Source organism: Desmodus rotundus, chromosome 3, assembly GCF_022682495.2.
Source record: "Desmodus rotundus isolate HL8 chromosome 3, HLdesRot8A.1, whole genome shotgun sequence".
Lineage (NCBI taxonomy): Eukaryota > Metazoa > Chordata > Mammalia > Chiroptera > Phyllostomidae > Desmodus > Desmodus rotundus.
Genome location: NC_071389.1, coordinates 139,354,819 through 139,374,825, shown reverse-complemented (window position 1 = coordinate 139,374,825; position 20,007 = coordinate 139,354,819). Strand labels below are relative to the sequence as shown.

The window sequence follows — 20,007 nt, the reverse complement described above, 5'->3', positions numbered from 1 at the left end:
TGTATTCCTGTATGGGTCCAATGTAATTACAAGGGTCCCTTATAAGAGGGAGGTGAAAAGGTCAAGGTGTATTCTAGGAGATGTACTTACAGAAATAAGAGGTTGCAGTGATGTAAGGAAGAGGACATGAACTAAGAAATGCAGGTGGACTCTAGAACTGAAAACAGCAGGAAACAGATTCCTCCCTAGAACCTCCAGAAGGAGTGTAGCCTGCTGGCACCTTGATGTCAGCCCAGTGAACTTGATTTGGGACTTCTGACCTCCACCACTGTGGACAAGAAATATGGGTCATCTCAAGCCATTAAGTGTGTGGTAAATGTTTACAGCAGTCATAGGAAACTAGTACATTCATGCCACTCTTTTTACAGAATTGTCTGAGGGAGTCTTCCAGACTTCTTATAGTGTATTCAAGAACCTTCAGAGTCAACCACTGGAGATAATTTTGGCCTCTCTTTCTGTTTCTGTCCTCTAAGGATGCTCTGTTTATACAAGCCAGATTTCCTTTTTAAAATAACCCACATGTTATGAAAAAAAACTCTGTGCTGCTTACATGTATAAAAAATTGACATCAAAATACTAAGAATTACTTCATATGAACAATGAACAGCTTTTGTGAACAGCCAAGATGTATTTTCACTACAGCCACATGACAAAGGAAATGCTTTGCCATTCTCAAAATTATTTTTTGTAACAATCCTTGGACTTGTGCATGTTGCCCCCTTTAATTAATGTCTCCTTCCCCTTTTCTACATGGTGAACTCATTCATATGTACTCTACAAGACTCAGCTGAATCATTGCCTGTACTGTGCATCTTCGTTGACACCCCCTGGCAGTCAGTCATTTTCTCAGTGCTCCTGTAGCTCTCTGATCATACATTTAATATGATATTTTATTCTATCTTGCTGAATGCTAACACTGTAATAATCTATTTATGAATCTTTCTTTCCCATTAAGACTGTTGGCTTCTGTGGAAGTCTTCAAAGACAGCCCTCAATGAGCCATGTCTTAAAAAAAAAAAAAATTTGTAAGAGTTTGTTTGAGCCAAACTGTCAACATGGCAAAAAGTAAGATCTCAAGAGCTGCCTGCAGCACATCTTCTGGTGTTCTTGACTTTGCCTACTCATCTCTCATGTTGAACCTTGGTGGTTATGAGCTATAGCCAGCTCATAGCAGTTCTTGAGAGCCAACTGTGCACATCTCTTCCCAATTCTGTGTTCAGTGATGTCACATTAGTAGCTTGAAGTTAATATTTACACAAGGGAAACTAGCACAAGAAAAATTTTTGTTTGTTTGGAGAACTGTTTTTCCAATACCCCTCTGCTTTGGATTTATAGTAGCAAAAAGAATACAGTGGAAATGATGCTGCGTCAATTCTGAGCTTAGCTTCTAAGGGAGCTAACAGCCCCCACTTCCTCCCTCTTGAAAGCTGATTTTGCCACAGTTACATAATAGACAGACACAGAAGATGTCCATGTGGAGAAGAAGAAGCCTTGGAGATTATATGGGAAAGCAGGAAAGCCCAGTCATCCCAGCATCACAAATAAGCCTTCAGGTGATTCCAGCCACAGCCACCATTTCACTGCAATCACATAAGAGACATCAGCAAAGACCAGCAGAAGAACAACCAGGTCACCTATAGAATTATGAGAAATAATAAATAGTTGCTATAATTTCAAGCAACCAAATTTAGGATTGTTTTTTAATTTTACTTATTTATTTTTTTATTTATTCTTGATTGTATCTTTTTACATTACTTTTTAGTCCCCTTATAGCACCTTCCCCCAGCAATCACTAGTCACCTCACTGGTGTCCATGTCCATGAGTCCTTTTTCCTTTTTTTTTCACCACTAGGGAGGTCTTGGCACCAACTAAATTTAATATAACTTTTCAACTGATTTTTTCTCTCCTTATTATACTTTTAGTCTTAGCTCCAATTTTTTGGAGACCACATCATTTCCTTTTTGCTCAATCCCTGCACTTCCTCACCTCCCTTTGCCCACTAGCCGTCATCTGTTCTCCATCTATGAGTCTGTCCCCATTTTCCTTGTTAGTTCAGTTTGTACATTAGGTTCCACATATGAGTGAAATCATATGGTATTTGTTTTTCTCTGACTTGCTTATTTCACTTAGCATAATGTTCTCCAGGTCCATCGATACTGTTGCAAAGGGTAAAATGTTCTTCCTTTTTTCAGCAGGATAATATTCCACTGTGTAAATGTTCCATAGTTGTTTTCCACTCATCTACTAATGGACACTTAGGCTGCTTCCATATCTTGGTGGTTGTAAATAATGCTGCAATGAAAATAGGAGTTATTATGTTCTTTCAAATTAGTGTTTTTGGTTCCTTTGGATAAATTCCCAGAAGTGGAATCACTGGGTCAAAAGGCAGATACATTTTCAATTTTTTGAGGCATCTCTATACTGGTTTCCACAGTGGATGCACCAGTCTGCATTTCCACCAACAGTGCATGAGGGTTCCTCTTTCTCCACATCCTCACCAGCACTTGCTTGTTGATTTATTGATGCTAGTATTTCTGACAGGTGTGAGATAGTATCTCATCGTGGTTTTAAAATGCATTTCTCTGATGATTAGTGACATTGAGCATCTTTACATATGTCTATTGGCCATCTGAATGTCCTCTTTGGAGAAGTGTCTATTCGGATTCTTTGCCAATTTTTTAATTGGCTTGTTTTCATTTTTTGGTGTGGAGTTTTATAACTTTTTAATAAATTTTGGATATTAACCCCTTATCAGATGTATCAGCAAATATGTTCTCTCATTCTGTGGGTTGTCTTTTTACTTTGTTGATGGTTTCCTTTGCTGTGCAAAAACTTTTTAGTTTGATGCAGTCCCATTTGTTTATTTTTTCTTTTGTTTCCCTTACCTGGGGAGATATATCTGATAAAATATTGCTATGAGCAATGTCCAAGATTTTGCTGCCTACGTTTTTTCTGTGATTTTTATGGTTTTGGATCTAACATTTAAGTCTTTGATCCATTTTGAATTTATTCTTGTGTGTGATGTAAAAAGGTGGCCCAGTTTTGTTTTTCTGCATGTATCTGTCCAATTTTCCCAACACCATTTATTGAATAAACTATCTTTAGCCTGTTGTATGTGCTTGCTTTCTGTCAAATATTAATTGACTATAAAGGTGTGGCTTATTTCTGGGCTCTCTATTCTGTTCCATGGATCATTCTGTTCCATGATCTATATGTCTGCTTTTATGACAGTACCATGTGAATAAAGACAGTTTTACTACTTCCTTTCCAACTTGGATGCCTTTTATTTCTTCTTCTTGTCTGATTGCTGTGGATAGGACTTCCAGTCCTATGTTGAGTAAGAGAGGTAAAGGCGGACATCCCTGTCTTGCTCCTGATCTTAAGGGGAATTCTTAAAATTTTGCACTTTGAGTATAATGCTGGCAGTGGGTTTGTCATATTTGGCCTTTATTATGTTTAGGTATGTTCCCTCTAATACCACTTTGCTGAGAGTTTCTTTTTTATCATAAATGGGTGCTGGATTTTATCAAATGCTTTTTCTGCATCTATTGATACAATCATGTGGTTTTTATCCTTCATTTTGTTTATGTGGCAAATCAATTTATTGATTTGTGAAAGTTGTACAAACCTTGCATTCCCAGAATAAATTTCACCTGGTCATGATGTATGATCTTTTTGATGTATTACTGTATGCAGTTAGCTAATATTTTGTTGAGGATTTTAGCATCTATGTTCATCAGAGATATTGGCCTATAATTTTCTCTCTTTGTAGTGTCTCTATCTGGTTTTGGAATTAAGATAATTCTGGTCTTGTAAAATGAGTTTGGAATCCTTTCCTCCTCTTGAATTTTATGAAATAGTTTGAGAAGGAGAGCTGTTATTTCTCAGATTGTTTGGTAAAATTCACCTGTGAAGCCATCTGGTCCACAGCTTTTGTTTGTTGGGAGTTTTTTGAATACTGCTTCAATTTCACTGGATGTAATCTGTCTATTCAGATTCTGTGATTCTTCCTGATTTAGTTTTGGAAGATTGTATGTTTCTAGGAATTTATCCATTTCATCCGGGTTGTCCAGTTTGTTGGCATACAGTTGTTCATAACATTTTCTTACAAACTTTCGTATTTCTTCGATGTCACCTGTTATTTCTCCTTTTTCATTTTTTATTTTACTTATCTGGCTCCTTTTTTTTCCTTGATGAATCTGGTTAAAAATTTGTCAATCTTGATTATCTTTTCAAAGAACTAGCTCTTGTATTCATTGATCTTTTGTATTTTTTAGACTCCATTTCATTTATATCTGCACGAATCTTTATTATTTCCTCCCTTCTACTCACTTTGGGCTTTGTTAGTTGTTCTTTTTCAAGTTCCTTTAGGTGTGAAGTTAAATTGTTTATTTGAGATTTTTCTTGCTTTTGAGATAAGCCTGTAATACTATGAATTTCCCTCTTAGGACTGCTTTCCCTGTGTCCCGCAGATTTTGGACTGTTGTGTCTTCATCTTCATGTTTTTCAAGGTATCTTTTGATTTCTTCCTTGATCTCATTGTTGACCCATTCATTGTTTATTAAATAATATGTTATTTAGCTCCCATGTCTTTGCATGTTTTTCAGTGTTCTCCTTGTGACTGATTTCTAGTTTCATAGCATTGTAGTTAGAGAAGATGCTTGATATGATTTCAATCTCCTTAAACTTATTTAGAATTGTTTTGTGTCCTAACATGTGGTCTATCCAAGAAAACATTCCATGTGTATTTGAAAAGTATGCATATTCTGCTGCTATGGGGTGAAATGCTCTGAAGATAGCAATTAACCCATTAAACAAACAAGATCAAATGGCGCCATCTCCTTGTTGATTTTCTGCCTGAAAGATCTATCCATTATGTCAGTGTTGTGTTAAAATCCCCAATTATGACTGTATTTCTGTCCATCTTTCCCTTTATGTCCATCAAGTTTTGCTTTACATATTTAGGTGCCCCTATGTTGGGTGTGTAAATGTTTACTAGGGTTATATCCACTTGTTGGACTGTTCCCTTTATCATTATTTTGTGTCCTTTTTTGTCTCTTACTATATAGCCTTGGTTTTAAAGTCTATTTTATCACATATAAGTACTGCTACTCCAACTTTTTTCCCTTTCCATTTGCATGAAATATCTTTTCCGATCCCATTACAATTAGTCTTTGTGTATCTTTCAATCTGAGATGAGTCTCTTATAGGCAGCATGTATATGGGTCTTGTTTTCTTATCTATTCAGCTACTCTCTGTCTTTTGGCTGGAGAATTTAAGCCATTTACATTTGAGGTGATTATTGATAGATACATATGTAGTGCCATTTTATTTTTAGACTGTTTTCCTCTGGTTTGTTTTTATTTTTATTTTTGTGCTTTCTCTTTCTCTTCTTATTAAATTAAAGCAACCCCTTTAAGATTTATTGCACTACTGGTTTGGTGTTAACAAACTCCTTAGCTTTTTCTTGTCTGGGAAGCTCCTTATTTCTCCTTCAATTTTAAATGATAGCCTTGCTGGGTAAAGTAGATTTGGTTGTAGGTCCTTGCTTTTCATCACCTTGAATATTTCACATCACTCCTTCTGGCCTGAAATGTTCCTGTTGAGCAATCAAATGGTAGTCTAATTTGTGCTCCCTTTTAAGTAACTACCTGCTTTTCTCTTGCACCTTTAGGATTCTCTTCTTGTCTTTAAACTTTGTAATTTTAATTATGATGTGTCTTGATGTGGACTTCTTTGGGTCCAACTTGTTTGGGACTCTCTGAGCCTCCTGGATTTATGTGTCTTTTTTTCTTCACCAGATTAGGGAAATACTTGGTCATCATTTCTTCAAATGGGTTCTCGATCTCTTGCTCATTCTCTTCTCTTTCTGATATGCCCATGATGCAGATGTAGTTATGCTTCATGTTCAAAATGTTTCTTAAACTCTCCTCATTTTTTAAGTTCTTTTTTCTGCTTGGGTGTTTTTTCCTGCCTTGTCTTCCAAATCACTGATGTGATCCTCTGCTTCATCTAACCTACTGTTTATTCCTTCCAGTGCATTATTTATTTCAGATATTGAATTCTTTACCTCTGAGTGACTGGTCCATTTTTATGATTTCTATGTATTTTTTCACGTTTCTGAGTATCCTTATAATCATAACTCTAAACTCTCAATCTGAAAAATTGCTTGCCTCCATTTCATCTAGGTCTTCTTCTATAGAATTCTCTTGTTCTTTCACTTGGGGTCTGTTTCTTTTTCTTCCCATTCTGGCTGCTTCTTTGTATTTTCCTCCTTAGTCATTAAACTGAACAGCCATTTAAGCTGAACAATCTTTAAACTAACTAGGCTGTAATCAGCAGCTAGGTTTAAGCAGCACAGGATGGGGCAGTAATTCCTAGGGGGCAGGACTCTTGTTTCCTCTCAGGCTGATGCCACTTGGAGAGGAGTCTCTGCTTGAGAAAGATGGCTTCTGTAGGATGGGGAAGGACTCAGCACAGGGATCCTGGTGGCTGTTCCTTCAGTTTTCTCCCCAGAGCCACCAACCCCAGACTCTCCTCAAACATCTCTAGTCCACTCTGCCCTCCATTGCTGGAGTCCAGGATAAGTGGTTGCAAATGAAATTTTTTGCATTGGTCCTTTAAGAGACTCTCTGAGTCTCCAGCCATCTCTCCCTGGCAGACAGAAACCCTGCTTCTTTTCACAGCTGGATGTTTTCTGGGTTCCTTTCCTAGCTCTGGTGTTGTAGGTTGGGGAGCTCAGCTTGGGGTTTAGACCCCACACTTCTCAGGGGAAACTCCCCCAGGCACTGAAATATCCCTCTGTGTCTTCAACAGCCACCCATGGGAGCCCAGCCAGCTGTCTCATATCTCCACACTTCCTACCAGTCACATGTGTGGTGAAGTGGTTTCTTCTTTTTGTCTGTGGTTATAAGGCTTCTCTCCAGCTAGTGTTCAGTTGGTTATTTAGGATGATTGCTCTACAATTTAGTTGTAATTCCAGATTGGTCCTGGGCGGAGGATAGGGTCACTTCCACTTAGTCCTCTACCATCTTGGATCTCCAGGATTGTTTTTTTAAGAAAAATTTTATATTAACCTAAACAGTTTCCCATGTCAACATCCATATTTAATTCACCTGTATATTCACAATACTTGGATAGGTACCCAATAAATACATCCTGGATAGAACGGATATTGGGGGGGAGGTTTCAGTGCTTCCTTAAAGCAAAACCTACCCATCTATTCCTTATGATGATAAAATATTCCCCTTCATAATAATATAAAACTGTATGGCAAGAGAGAAAAATATTATTTGCCAACAAAGACAGATAATTACTAGACAATAACCTTGTTCCCTTTTAAAATTTACTATCAATACTCCATTCAAATAGCCTTTCAAAATTGGCTAACATGCCCACCTTCTCCTCCCCCAATAAGCATCAAATATTTCTACTCTTGTATCTGACTTCCTTAAGGGTCTTCCTCCCATGTTGACATCAAGGCAAGATTCCTGGGCAGAGCAGACATCTGAGATGTACTAAGATCTTAAGGAAATTAGATGTGCTTGTAGTCTAGTTTCTGACATTATGCAATCCTTGGTAAATGACGAAATCTTATTTTGAACTCTCAACCTGTATCTCTTTTTCACAAGAAAATCCATTTCTCTTTTATGTATATATGATTTGGTTATTTCCTAAAATTTCTGCTCCTTTTCTTGGCTCCTGTCTCTTATTTTTCATGCCTATCTATGTTTTCACTTTTGTTTTATTTTTTAAAGATTTTATTTATTTATTTTTAGAAAGAAGGGAAGGGAGGGAAAAAGGGGGGGTGAGAAACATCACTGTGAGAGAGAAATAGTGGTCGGTTGCCTCTCGTATGCACCCTGACCAGGAACCGAACCAGTAATGCCCAACCAACTGAGCCACACTGGTCAGGGATATGTTTTCTCTTTTTACATGCTGTTCTCCTAACTCTATAACTCACTTACTATAAGTTAGTCATTTTTCAAAATGCATTACACATTATCTCATATAATCATCCTACTAAACTCATAAGCTAGGCATTATTGTTTTCAAATTGCACATAAGGAAATCTAAGCTCACAGAATAAGTAACTTGTTCACAATCTGTAGCCAGCAATAGAGACAGATGTGCATCTGGGTCCAGATATACCCAGATCTGTACAGCTCTAAAACACAAGAGGTGGGAGATCAGGGAAAGAGTTACAAATAAAGTTAATTCATGTCTTTAAAAAAAGAGGAAATTGAAGAAAACCAGCAGATGTACATTTTGCAAGAATAAACACAGACACTTATTAAAAATTGTACAGTTACCCAAGAGAAATTGTTTCCATTTGCACTTATACTTTGGAGTATATGAGGAATCTATTTTTATTTTTCTTAGAATGCTTACTCTACAGGATCAAAATGAGCAAGTCATGACCACGTAAGTGAGAAGGTGGACCAAGATGTGCGTGTAACTGCATTCTTGTGGTTGGCATAAAATTCTACACCACAGCCGTTCCTTAAAAGCCAGCTGATGGAATCAAACAAGCAGGCCAGCCACTTCTAAATTCTGCACTCAGAGCCCCATGGTGTTCTATATCAGAGCATACTGGTGAGCCCCTTTGTACCCCACCTCAGCTGACAGGCAACTGCTGACAGTTTTGTCAAAGTCACTGCTGTGGACTGCACAGCGGGCACAGGCCTGGGATAAAATCCTCAGGTGTCCAATCAGACAGGTGGTCTGGACAACTTGATGAAGAAGTAGGGGTAAGAATTCTTTCGTGAGCTGCATGACCACCAATTGCTGCAACACAAGAAATGGGCTCAAAGATGTTGCAAGGGAGGGAGTACAGCTTTGTCTTTGCAATGCGTTTTTAAATGGTAGTTAAATATCATGGCAAAGTCAATGAACAGGATTTTATGTAGTAATAATATACTTATGAATAGTAATGTCATAAGTGTTTGGATGTTTATTACAGGTCAGAAACTTCTCATACATCATCTCACTCTATCATCACACCACTTCAGTGCAATTGGTATTCCTGTGCCCGTTTCACAGTAGGAAACCCAGGCTCTAAGATGTTTGGTGTCTCTCCTAGTTACCAGCTGGTAGGTGAAAGACTGAGAATGTAAACTCCAGTCATTTGATTAACGAAGCAGGATTCCATGGTGATTTAAAAAGCCAGATTCCAGGCTCAGACTGCTTACACAAAAATCTCAGCTCTGCCACACACTAACTGTATGAATGACCCTGGTCAAATCATTGTGCCTCAGTTTCTTCATCTGTAAAATGGGAATCATAATGTCTACCACATGGTAATATTAGCTTATTTTATTGTTATTGTAAGGATCGAATTTGTTAATACATATAAAACATAGCATCTGATATACATACTATATAAACATTGCCTATTATTATTATTATTGATTTCAAATCCACTGATGTTTTATTTCTACATACCTTCCCACCGTGTGTGTGTGTATGTGTGTGTGTGTGTTAGAATTCTAAACTCTGTGATGGATCTGGAAGGTAAAACAGAGAAAAGAAAGGACCAGAGATGTAGTGGAGAGATTCTGGAAGGTATATTTAGACTTTGACCTGATGGATCAGTGACTATAGGAAGCTTGTACAGCTCCCTGATGACCAGAGAGTAAGGAAATTCTAAGAATCACAGTTCTGTCTGGGTTCTAAATGGATATGCTTTCTCCCAACTAAGAGATAGATGGAGACTCCAACCCTTATGATGTAAGTCCTTGCAGAGGCTGCTCAGTCCACTCACAGTAGAGTCAAAATGAGATCTCCAGAAGCTCTGAAAACCTAGTAACCATGCAGGTCACAAAGTCAGTATTCTAACCGCCTAAGTTCAATATCTGTGCCTTGTCTTGAATCCTTTACCCACTTGTATGTACACAAATCTTTGTTGATATATCACTGATTATTTTGTATTATACCCCTATAAACAGAATTGGGGAAAATGATTTAACATTTTAAGCCTCATCATGCATATTGACAAACTGCTTTCCAGAGAAGTTATGACAATTCACATTGGTTCAGCCACACCAGCTGACCACTAAGTATTATGATTAAAAAAGAAAAATCTTTGCCATTAGAGGAGCAAATACTATCTTGTTGATTTAAATTGAATTTCTTTTATTACTACTGAAGTCAATATTTTGGAAGCCATTTGTATTATTTATTTTAGCAGTATTTCTTATGTCTTAACACATTTTTTTCTGTCAGGATTTCTGCTTTATTTAATGACTTATGAAAGATATTTATATAGTAATAACATTATTCTTTGATTAGTTAGATGGAAAGTGATTTTCCAGTAAGTTATTTGCCTATTAATTTGTTTCCTTTTTAAATATTTTGTAACAGAAGCTTTGGAGGCTTTCTCATTAAAAATTCCTATATCAAACTAAAGTATTTAAGAAACATCATTCATTTATTTTCTTTTGGTCAGAAGAATGTTTCTTAAAAGAGTACACAGGAATGCAAGCTTTACTAGAATACCAGCCAGCTCTTTGAGAAAAGCGATCTAACCTGTTTTTTCCCCAGTCCCCATAACTGTTCCTATCACATAGTAGATGCTCAATTTGTTATACAAATATGTGCACCATTACTGGGCAGTTTGCATGAAAGCAGCAAATCAGACTCCCAAAGGCCTTCCAGGAACAAAAGACACGTATTGCTGACATGCAAGATCTGCAGTGCGAATGCCTGGTTTACCGGCTAAAGTATACTTCACTGTTAGAATTTTAGAAAGTATAAGCTGTGGCTTCTGTTTGCTTGCATTTTAATTTTTTCACAACACAGATGAATGCAAATTCTGCACGTCACCTGAGAGGTACCTAATGAAAACACTTCAAAAACACACCCACCCTTTCTCTTGACCTCGCCAGTGACTGTTGCCATTCTTGTTTAAGCCAGCACCATCCCGACCTGGGTTCCCGCAACAGGCTCCAAACTGGCCCCTGCTTCCTCTTTGATCCCTTCCCATACCTCTCCCCATTAAGCTTAGAGCACGAGCATCTTAACCATCTATCTGATGATGACACCCCTTACTTAACATTTTCCATTGCATCTCAGTGTTTTCAGGATAAAATTTAAAATCTGCTGCTCCACATATTCCCCTTTGGGGAATCCCCACCCGACCTCCCCAAGCTATCCTCACTGTCCCCACTCACACTAATTGCATTTTGGCTCCCTGATCAGGCCTGACCCATTCCACCTGTGCCCTCTCCATGTGCTGCTGCCTCTACCCAGATGGTTCTTGCACACCCCTGCCTGGCCGGCTCCCAGACACCCAGTCACTTCCTGAGCATCACCTTCCCTGTGCCCCCTACCACCGCCACACCAGGTTACATCAAGTATTAGGTTCTTTCAGCACCACGTGCTACACTGTTCTTGTAGAATATTCTTCACAGTTTGTAGTAATTACCTGTGTGATTCTTTGCTTTGCCTCTTTCTCCTCAACTAGTTAGTAAGTTCATGGACACAGTGTTTGGTTTGTTTTGCTTGTCGTTATATCTCTACCACCTACTACAGAGCGTGACACTTAATAAATACAAGCTGAGTAAATAAATGAATGAGAACACTCAAGGTCATCCTCTTGCAGTAAGCCTTCCTCACTTATATTCAGGCCACAGGGGACCCCTTTTTGATTATCAAATAGCATCCTTGGGTATGATACTTTATTTTTTTTCTGGATGGTATATTGTTCTCTAACACACAAAGTTTCCTGTTTTTATTTGTCTCGGTCTGCCTGTTTCCCCAAGCATGGTGTTCCTCAAGGGTAGGATCTGGCCCCAAGCTGTGTCTAGAACCCGATTTCTGCCCACATTCCCCCTCACTGCCTTATAGACACACCGGCCTCCTTGTTGGTTCTAAAACACTCTTGCTGAGCCCCCACCCAGACACTGTGAATCTGTGTTCTCATTTGGAATATTCCTCCTGCAGATGTTTGAATGAATACCCCCCACCCCTTCATTCAGCCTCTGCCCAAAGCTCATCTCCTCAGATAGACTTTGCCTCCTCTTGCCTAACTGATCCTGCTGGGTTGTTCCTCCTGTCACAGTACAAGTTCGTGCACTGGTTTGCTGGCCGGCTCCCTCACCAGAACACAGACCCATGAGAACATGAGAACGTGTCCATTTGATCCCCACTGTGTACGTGGCCCAGAGCCTGCCATATAAATATTTACTGAATGACTGAATCCCAGCTGCAGTGAAAATCTAAAGCTTCAGCTCAGACCAAAATATGTATGAGCAGATTTCAGCTGGCTGAAGAATAGAATCCAGCCTTCACTTCAGGATCCTAACTCAGGGAAGCAGGTAGGCATTCCTTAACTGATAGATTGCTTCTGGTGCAAAGAGGTGACTAAAAGAAAGGAGAAAGCTGATGAAAAAGAAGGCAAAGAATAGTAGAGGGGAGAAGTCAACTGACTTGGATGAAAGGAGAAAATATTAGATTATAAGGATTTGAAATCCTTTCAGCAGCTACATATCAACCAGAAAGTCAAAGTTCTAAGTTGCTCTTCCTTTTGATAAATGTGGCCTGGAATGAAATGCCACCTCTCTGTGCTGGGAAATCAGCTCAGTGTCGCTGGATTTGAGCTATGCCATGTAAATCAGAGAAGATTCCAGAAAATAAATATAAAAAGAATAAAAGAGAGAGAAGTATAGATGGTGATAGAATTTAGATGCTAATGTGGAGAGAAACATTTATAAACGTTTCACATGAAAGTGAGAGAATATTTCCTCTGTTAAACATGTGACATTATATCATAAGTGGGCTGATCTGTCCAAAGGCCCCAAAGGAAAAGGGATTGAGATGTTTCCATATGGAAAACACCCTGCAATCAATACCTTTACATTTGCATGTACATGAAAATACAAGTAAAGTGTGGGTGTGGGGGCGTTGGGGCGTTGTTACAACAGTAAGAGCTCTGATGAGTTGGAATGGGGCAGGTGTGTGTGTGGAGGGAGGTTTCTGTCGTTTGATTGTCTGACTCAGAAAGCAAACCCTGAAACAGCTCTTCCTCTGTACACAGTCACCTCATATGAGATTACAATTATGCTGGCAGTTTAATATTTAGTTTGGGGAAGAAAATATCCATGTGTATAAAAATATCAACAATAGTTTCAGCCTCTGTGACTATCTTAAACAGGCTGGCTTCCACCACTAGCCATTTAACTAATTCACATATCCAAAAAATTAACTCTTATTTGGTATGAGAGCTTAATGTTCTCATTTTCTCCCTTGATAAACTAAAAATTCAGGCTACAAAAGTCACAAAATAAAACTGAGAAAAAGTTTCCTTTGTTAATATGAGGTTGGTATTTACATCACAAATCGAGACTTAGAAAAGAAAAAGGAAACATGTATAAAGTCAAGTTCAATGACTGAAGAAAATGCAGAGTATGGGGGAAAAGTAGAGAAGACAATGTGGAATATAACTGGCATCTATGCATTTATCTTTTCACTCATCTTTCTCTCCAAAAAAAGCTAACCATCCATTATTAAAAAGAGATACATTCTTTTAACTACCTTCCCAACAAACATTCAATGTAAGCTAGAAAACTCTTTCTTTACACATGAAAAACTCCCAGCACATTACTTTTACCTCTGTTTTAATTTGAGAAGCCCATGCAATGGATACAAAGCATGTTTCATCAGCCCCAGGAGCTCCACAGTTTTCATCTGCCACCGTCTCTCCCCCTGCTTCTCCCTTGCCAAACTGAAACTTGGTAGACCAAAGAAAGAGGAAAGAATGCAGGAGATCAAAGGGTAAATGTTTTCTTTGCTGATATTTTTAAATGAGCTATGAAATTGCACCTACAAATGGCCTTTATAGTCCCCATCGTGATTTGAAAAAGTGGAAAGCAGAATAGGGAAAAAATATATACGCATACCAGTGTGAAAGACTAAAATAAAGTTTTGTCATAGGCCTGGATCATATTAGTTTGAGGAGTGAGCCTAGACTCTACACCTCTGGGAGTCAGGCTGCTCACCCTGAACCAAGAAAGAGGTCAAGAACCTGATCCCCAGTGGCAGACCCTGCAGGGGTTCCCCGGGCCGACACCCCCAATGCAACAGGAGAGAGAGGGCTTTGAGCAAGTTTCTGAAAACCGTTTGCAGACTCATAGCTGTGGCTGCTAGAAGGTCCAGAAACAAGTTTGCTTTTTGGCAGCATAGGAAACACACAGCTGTCTAAGTTCCAAAGGACCCGGAAGCTATTTTAAGTGGAGTGACCACAGAGACATCATGGGGGCTGGCTGGCGCTGGCTGAGGTTCCAGAGAACCGCTGACCTAGCAGCTGATGGCAGGAACACATGTAACAAGAAGGCGGAGGGTGGCTGCAGAAGGCACTGACCAGGCCCCAAAATGAGGGAGAGCGGCCGACCTGGACACGTCAGCAACCTGAGAACACTTGTCTGAGTTCAGAGTAACCGTCTCAACTGCACTTAGTTAATTACATAATTGTGTGGTTACAGTCTGTCTTCCCCGCTAGATTAAACAGTTTCTATCATCTTCACATTTTCCCTAACCGCTAGATTAGTATCTAGTCTGTAGTAACTGCTCAATGAACAGCTGTTCAGTTGAGGAAAGGGAATAGCAACTACCTTTGCTTATGTCTCTGGGATGAAGAATGCACAAGGCAGGGAAGCTAGGAAGAAGAAATAGAAACTGTTAGTCTATCATTACATTCTTCCTGGAGCAATTTGTCTCAGATTAGGAGGAAGATGGAAACTCTGAAATGGGTAAAAGCTTGAGTAATAATAATAATAACAGCAATAAAAATAATATAAAATTCTAATTTGCACCTTTATAGCTCTTTATTCTTCCCAAATAATATCATATACTTATTGTCATTTGGTTTTCATGATAAAACTGTTCCCATTTCAAGATGAAGGGGCTGAACCTCAAATCAAAGAGATTATATGTTAGCCTCCTTCACAAAGCTAAATAAAGCATGGAACCAGGATTCGAACCCAGGTCTCACAATCCAGCTACATCCAGTGTTCTTTCCACTTCAACTACATCAAAATAATAAAACTATTAGTAAGTACTGATGTAAGAAATAAATGGGAGAAATCAGCATTTTTAAATTAGCAAGCTGCTTTGTCTTCTATATAGAAATTTGCATTTATCTTTATGGCAGAGAGTTTATGGCAGACAGTCCTTTTGTTCTGGGAAACACAAAAAAAGGAAAAAAATCTTTACGAGGGGCTCTGTTTTTGTGCAAACAGTGAGCATCCGCCTATTTTTCATGAAGACCAACATGCAGTGCAACCGCCCTAATGTTGATGCTGCCTTTCCTCACTCCACACTTACTGAGTACCTCTGTGCGTCCGTCACTCTGAGAATGAGACACTGTACACATGTGATAGTGTCAACGGGGAGTGTCTTTTGACAAATCCTTATTCCTGCAAATTACATTTCAGAGAGAGAAATGTTTCCCTCCCGTAAGCTCTCTGCTCTTTTTAACCTATATCCTCATTGGGCTTCTTTGCCAAGTGGAGCACATCGATGTTTGAGTTCTTTGTAGGAGCTGGGATGTTGGGAGGAAGAGACCAGCACGAGGAAGCGTAGGCTTGAGCCTCTTTTGTGTGGTCATGCTGAAAAAAAGACCATGAAAAAGACACTGATGAGTCTAGGGACTTTGTGACCCGGGCTAGCATGCTGAGTCCCACTGAAGACTTCATTTAAGAAGAGCCCAGAGGCTGGGAAGCATTGGTATCTGATGCAGGGCTTCTGATGATTTGTAGGAGCTCCAGGTTAAACTTATACCCCGACAACTAGGGGTAGGGTTTTTCCTTAAGGACATGGATACTCACAGTTTGTCCTCATGGACAGACATTAAAATTCCTCATGGAGTGTGATCAGGATAGTGAACTTTGGACAGAATGCGGGAAAGTCTGTTTCTTGTCTCTGGGCCCAGGGGAATTTTGCAGGGTTTCTGATACTTGGAACATTTTTCTAGGTGGGGTGATGGGGAGGAGCTGGTGTCTGCTGCATAAAGGCCAGATGGAAGTTAAGCAATTTTGAGGGCTCTAAGGAAAACCACAGGTAGAAAATAGGTGATTGAAGATTTTACTACTTACATGTTTGGTCTCAGTTGCATTATAAGGAATCAGAGGAGATCCTCCCCCACAGTTCAGTCAGGCTGGCAAACAAGAGGCCAGGGGCCAAGGGGAGTATGAGGATGGTCCCCAGGAGACGGCAGGTGTGATCAGAGTAGGCCAGCCGGCAGAGTGTCCATGACTGCGGTGGGAAAGACCAGGGGCGAGGGCTGGGGTTGCAGAGCCTGAGATACTTCCCTGAAAGCTCTCAGTGTAGTGAGAGAAAAATGTAGACAGGGGGCGCTAATTTCTAGCATTTGAGCCAAAAAGAAGGGAGGCAGTTCACACATAATTTAAGCAGTTAAAAAAAATTTTAAATGTCTCTGTTTTGGAGTGATACTGGTAAGGCCTCAGACACGTGGGTCACAGCCCTCTGTCCCTAATAACTTCCCCAGTCCTCAGATTGCACGAGGGCAAAAGGCCCGTGCAAAAAGATTCCAATGACTCTGAGACAGGGTCAACAAAATGCAGGGGATTAAATGCCTTCCTGAATTACTAAATTATGGCACTGGAGTAACTTACCTTCAGCGGTCTCTCCTTCCTAATTATTCTCTTGATGGCCCCAGAACTCTCTGGTAGGCTCTGTCTTATGGACTGTTTGGATGGTTCCTGGAGCCGGGCCCAGCCAAGCCCACAGAAGCTCAGAGACCTGCTCCTCCCTCCCAGAGCAAGAGGTGGCCTTTGGAACATCCTTGAATGGGGATCAACCACCTGAAAAAACGAAAGGGACTCATCTATCCATCATATGCTCCTAACTTAATCACAATTTGGTGCACATTTTCAGAGTAAATAGACAAGCTTTCTTCTTCTATTTTCTACAAATGTATGTACCCAAAATCAGGAAGACATATAGAAATCACATTTGCTGAACATTAAGCACACCCATTTCTGTTTAATGGTACTAGCCCGTCTGTAGCATTTCATGGCTAAAAACCTAGACTTGAGTCTGACCTGGGTTTGATGTCATGCTGCACCACGAATGCCCGAGCATGTTCAGGGTAGTTGTTATCCCAAAGGCTCTGCTGCCTGACAGCAAACTGAATGTGATCACAGCTCCTGCCTCAGAGGGGTGGTTGTAGGGAGTGAATTGTTTAATGAAGGTAAAACGTTTAGAAACATGCCTGGCACATGCAATGTGTGCAATAAATATTACTTTTCATATTTTAATATTTCTAAAATATTTATGAATTCTGATGCTAACAAATGGGACACCCAGATGACAGACTTAGGAAATAATTGCTTAGATTCTCAACAGTACCTAACTGTTTTGAATTCATCAGTTGACACTTCCATCTATTGCTTTTTTGGTAGCCTTCTGGAAAATCAACCACAGCTCAGTCTAACACCCACACCCTAGCAGCTCTCCAAATTACTTGTTTGTAAATGAGTCAGCACACACCCCAGCATCTTGGTCACTCGCCTTAGGTACACAGGCTGAAGGTTGCCAAGCAGACTTTGGCTGCCGCGCCAGTAAATGTGTGCTGGCAGCACGCCAAGGAGGAGGGTTGGGGTGGGAGCCGTGCACCTCCCCAGCTTTCCTCGTGTACAGAAGCTGAGCTGGTGGCTGCATGGTCTGTGCCTGCTACCAAACAAACCAAAAGGCAAGGGCGGTGCACGAACAGTTTGCCCGAGCCACGTGGAGGAAGCATCTCTACCCACATTTGCCTCGCTGTAACCAGCACTCCAAGTCCCACAGTTTTGTGACCGCCGGCTTCACACAATGAGCTGAGCTGTGATACAAAGCTGTTTTCGCCTGCTCCTACCTATATATTTTTTCTCCATGAGTAACTGAACTTTTTAAAAATCGTGGATAAAGATATCGGATGACAGTGCTGGAAAGGCCACGGGAAAGCTCTTGGGAGGAGATCAGATCTGAGTTATCCTCCTTGGACACATGACTTCCCTCCCTGCACCTCAGTCTTCTCTGAGTGAAATGGAAATGAAAATAGCCCACCTCTCTCTCAGGGATCACAATTTCATGGTGCAGGGAAAAGCTTTAAAAAAAAACCCCTCCAATGCTAGATGGAGTAAATGCAAAATCTCAATTGATATGGTGCTCAGGAAAAACAGTGCCTTGGTTTTCGAATTTAAGTCTGTTTCTGGACTTTTGTTGAAAACTTTTTCTAAAATACATTCACCCATTGAATAAGTACGTTGTAAAGACTTTGTTTTGGGGACTTGGGATCTTGAAGTTAATCCAGCACATTGAATAGCGTATGTCTTTTGAGTTGTAGCCATTTGCTATTTCAAAATGAAATTTTTGAAACACCTCTGGTCAGCTGGTTTCTCGTTAAGGTTTTATATTTCAGCCAATAAAGGTGTTTTGTTTTCAGTTGTTCCTCCCTTGTCCCCCAGAACGAAATTCAGCTCAGTTCTGCTCTTCCATCTGCAAAGTGTGTAGTAATAGGAGCACCTCCACCTCCAGTTCCTAAGGGAGAGGTCCAGGTAGTTGAGAAAGGAAGGTCTGGAGCAGGACTATAAAGCAAATAATGATGAAATCAGGTTTCAGAATGAGCTTAGAAAATTTTACTTAAATTAACAAGGTGCTTATTAAAATGGATGAATGTTGAAGACCTGCATTAGTTATTTTCGTTGGTTGGTTTTTGTTTTGTTTTTTTTTAATAATCAATGGTATACATTCTGGACAGAAAGACACTGGCTAGGTTTAAAAAAGAGAGAAATGTCATGTGCATTAGATTGCCTCATCTTAGAGAACACAGACGAACTAGATCCATCTCTTCTTTGTCACTTCTCTGTTCAGCCCACAGCTATCTGATTTCTGCACCACCACCACCCCAATGGTTCTGAAATTGTACCTGCCAAAGGTCACCAGTAACCACAAATTGGCAAATCAGTGGACTCGTTTCCAATTTTAGGACTAACACCCTCTTAACATTTAACATCACCAACCACATCTTACCCTCCTCCTTTTGCTTCTGTGATGCTTCTCCCTTGTTTCTCCTGACATCCTGGCTCCCTCTTTTCAGCCTCCTCTTGTCTTTCTGTCCCTCAATGTCACTGCTAATGGTAGGGTCAGTCCCTGCCCCTCTTCTCTCACTCTACACACACTACCTAGTCATCTAAACTATTCTCATGACTGCAATTACCACCTGGAGGATAAGAGGCCCCAGATCTATTAGTCTAGTGCAGACCCTGAGCACCAAACCTAGTAGATGCACCTGCATCCTGGAGATACAGGCGTGGATCTCCCTTAACTGCTCACTATCCCTTAACTACTATATTAAATCAGTGACAAAAATTTCTGCTCCTTAGCTTATCTTTCCATCTACCTCTTCTTCCTGCTCCCTCACTTGGCTGTATGATTTACATGAGAGCAAAAGGCATCTCTGTTTCTTACCTCTGGGATCTAGAAAGATCATCTCTTAGGCTGCCTGCCTCAAAGTACATCATTCAAAGTCTCTTTACCTGAAATAGTTCAACTTCTTTACAGTACTCTGGAAAAAAATTTTTTATCAAAACCATTTTTTAAAAAATATAGGAAAAATGCAGATAAGGAAAGAAAAAGGAACAACTATTATTCTTTGATTTGAAGCATCTTGTAAGAACCAACCACTATTAAGAACTTCTTAATAACAAGAGAAGAATGACTATTATTTATTTATTTTTATTTCCACAAACATTTATGGACTCTTTATTTTGGTATCGGTATTCTTCTAACTGCAAACTAGCCAAACTCAGGTAGAGTGGGTAACAGATGATATACAACTAACTAAATGAGAAAATACCAGATCATAGTAAACACTGCTAGGCAAAGTATAAAAGAGAGTAGCTTGGAAGCTACTTTACACTGGGAGTCAGGCAAGGTCTCTCTGAGGGGATGCCATATAAACTGAATCTGGATAATAAAGAGAAAGAAGCCATGGGAGAACTAGGAAG

The 20,007-nt window shown here is 39.8% G+C and overlaps 1 long non-coding RNA gene across 1 annotated transcript; it reads right to left on the bottom strand.

Moving 5' to 3' along the window:
- Window positions 1–15,286: 15,286 nt before the first annotated feature.
- Window positions 15,287–16,735, bottom strand: LOC123478267 (uncharacterized). The gene is made up of 3 exons (XR_006653435.2): window positions 16,633–16,735; window positions 16,093–16,252; window positions 15,287–15,606 (listed from the first exon to the last, which is right to left on the bottom strand). It is a non-coding gene; the product is annotated as an uncharacterized lncRNA (long non-coding RNA).
- Between the last annotated feature and the right edge of the window lie 3,272 nt (window positions 16,736–20,007).